The sequence below is a fragment of the Haematobia irritans genome, chromosome 3, assembly GCF_050003625.1.
Source record: "Haematobia irritans isolate KBUSLIRL chromosome 3, ASM5000362v1, whole genome shotgun sequence".
Classification (NCBI taxonomy): Eukaryota; Metazoa; Arthropoda; class Insecta; order Diptera; family Muscidae; genus Haematobia; species Haematobia irritans.
Window position 1 is genome coordinate 123819549 of NC_134399.1, and position 3437 is coordinate 123822985.

Here is a 3437-nt window from a genome sequence, read left to right on the forward strand (position 1 = left end):
TTTTATTTCTATAGAAAATTTTGTCACTTCTATAGAAAATTTTGTTATTTCTATAGAAAATTTTATTTCTATCGAAAATTTGCTGCAAGTAGAGGATGCTGATGAGGAATGTGGTAATTCCGAAACGTGCGTCCATCCAACCATCCTGCAGTCTATAGAGCTTTGCCCAAATAAATATGGCAAACATTCTTTTCCTCTGTTGGTTAAGCTACTCTTGTAGTTTAGTCAACGCAATGGTTTTAAAGCTGAGATAAAAACAACAAATATAGACAATTTTGTCAAAATTTTATTTCTATTGAAAATTTTGTAAAAATTTTAGTTCTATAGAAAATTTTGTCAACATTTTATTTCTATAGAAAATTTTGTCAAAATTTTATTTCTATAGAAAATTTTAACAAAATTTTATTTCTATTGAAAATTTTGTCAAAATTTTATTTCTTTAGAAAATTTTGTAAAAACTTTATTTCTATAGAAAATTTTGTCCAAATTTTATTTCTATAGAAAAATTTTTCAAAATTTTATTTCTATTGAAAATTTTGTAAAAATTTTAGTTCTATAGAAAATTTTGTCAACATTTTATTTCTATAGAAAATTTTGTCAAAATTTTATTTCTATAGAAAATTTTGTCAAAATTTTATTTCTGTAGAAAATGTTGTCCAAATTTTATTTCTATAGAAAACGTTGTCCAAATTGTATTTCTAATTATAAAAAATTGTCCAAATTATATTTCTATAGAAAAATTTTTCAAAATTTCATTTCTATAGAAAATTTTGTCAAAATTTTATTTCTGTGGGAAAATTTTGTCAAAATTTTATTTCTATAGAAAATTTTGTCAAAATTTTATTTCTATAGAAAATTTTATTTATATTTTGTCAAAATTTTATTTCTATAGAAAATTTTGTCAAAATTTTATTCCTATAGAAAATTTTGTCAAAATTTTATTTCTATAGGAAATTTTGTCAAAATTTTATTTCTAAAGAACATTTCACCAAAAATTTTATTTCTATAAATTTTTTTTGTCAAAATTTTATTTCTATAGAAAATTTTGGCAAAGTTTTTTTCCTATAGAAAATTTTGTCAAAATTTTATTTCTAAAGAAAATTTTGTAAAAATTGTATTTCCATAGAAAATTTTGTAAAAATTTTATTTCTATAGAAAATGATTTCTATAGAAAATTTTGTCAAAATTTTATTCCTATAGAAAATTTTGTCAAAATTTTATTTCTATAGAAAATTTTGCCGAAATTTTATTTCTAAAGAACATTTCACCAAAAATTTTATTTCTATAAATTTTTTTGTCAAAATTTTATTTCTTTAGAAAATTTTGGCAAAATTTTTTTCCTATAGAAAATTTTGTCAAAATTTTATTTCTAAAGAAAATTTTGTACAAATTTTATTTCCATAGAAAATTTTGTAAAAATTTTATTTCTATAGAAAATGATTTCTATAGAAAATTTTGTCAATATATGATTTCTATAGAAAATTTTGTCAAAATTTTATTTCTATAGGAAATTTTATTTCTATAGAAAATGATTTCTATAGAAAATTTTGTCAATATATGATTTCTATAGAAAATTTTGTCAAAATTTTATTCCTATAGAAAGTTTGTCAAAATTTTATTTGTATAGGAAATTTTGTCAAAATTTTATTTCTAAAGAACATTTCACCAAAAATTTTATTTCTATAAATTTTTTTGTCAAAATTTTATTTCTATAGAAAATTTTGGCAAAATTTTTTTCCTATAGAAAATTTTGTCAAAATTTTATTTCTAAAGAAAATTTTGTAAAAATTTTATTTCCATAGAAAATTTTGTAAAAATTTTATTTCTATAGAAAATGATTCTTATAGAAAATTTTGTCAAAATTTTATTCCTATAGAAAATTTTGTCAAAATTTTATTTCTATAGAAAATTTTGTCAAAATTTTATTTCTAAAGAACATTTCACTAAAAATTTTATTTCTATTAATTTTTTTTGTCAAAATTTTATTTCTATAGAACATTTTGTCGAAATATGATTTCTATAGAAAATTTTATCAAAAATTTTATTTCTGTAGAAAATTTTGTCAAAGTGTTATTTCTATAGAAAATTTTGTCAAAATTGTATTTCTATAGAGGTTAGGTTAGGTTAAAGCAGCCCGATTAAGATTCAGGCTCACTTAGACTATTCAGTCCATTGTGATACCACATTAACTAAAAGTACCTATTACATATGGATACTTCTAGTTTTAACCGCTTAACCTTCTCGATTATTTTCTTCTGTTGAACCAACCAGATTGTTCCAAAAACATTAGCAGACTGCTTAAGTTAACGTTTTCCAGGTCCGCCAGTAATCTGAAGCTATATGCCCCTAAAATTTGCTTACGCCTTACACAAAATGCAGGACACTCACTCAAGAGATGTTTTATTGATTCCTTTTCCTCCGCATCATGACAGCTCATACAATAGTCATTATACTTCGCACCAATAGTTTTTGCAAAACCTATCAGGCAGCGACCCATTATAGCAGATATCAGGACTGATATCTGGCGTCTCGAGAACACTAGCATATCTAGTGTGCGGTTTAAGTTTAAATGGGGCCATATTTGCTTGGTGTCGTTACAACCCTTGCAATTCTCCCATCGAACATTTACCATCATGACAGCCTTCTCACGCAGTAAGAGCTTGCAGGTAGCCAGAGGCATACCAACAGATTCTAGTTCTCCTGGAATATGTAAGGTAGTTCCTAGTCTTGCTAGCTCATCTGCATCGCAGTTCCCCGGTATGTTCCTATGGCCAGGCACCCATATTAGGTGAATATTGTGCTGCTCAGCCATCTCATTGAAAGATTTTCGGCAGTCGATGACCGTATTCGAGTTGAGGAACACAGAGTCCAAGGATTTTATTGCAGGTTGACTGTCAGAGTATATATTAATGCCAATATTGCTTGGATCATTACTTTTCAGCCAGTTCACCACTTCTCTTATTGCCAATATTTCAGCCTGAAAAATACTACAGTGATCAGGTAATCTTTTCGCTATTCGAAGTTCCAGATCTTTAGAATATACTCCGAAACCCACTTGTCCATCCAATTTGGAGCCATCAGTGTAGAAATCTATATATCTTTTATTCCCCGGGGTCCGTGTACACCACGCCTCACTGTTGAGGATTAGAGTCTCAAACTTTTTGTCGAAAAGTGGTCTCGCCAAAGTGTAATCCACTACGTTAGGCACATCTGGCATTATTTTGAGGGCCGAACTGTGATCGTAACTTTTTTCCGACCATAGCGAAAGCTCGCGCAACCGCACAGCCGTTGTTGCAGCTGACTGTTTGTCCAAAATGTCTACAGGCAATAGATGCAGTATGACATTAAGGGAATTTGTTCCTGTCGTGCTGAATGCACCTGAGCACGCCATACGCTGAACTTTGTCTAAACTTGTCGGCTGGTGAAGTGCCGGCCAC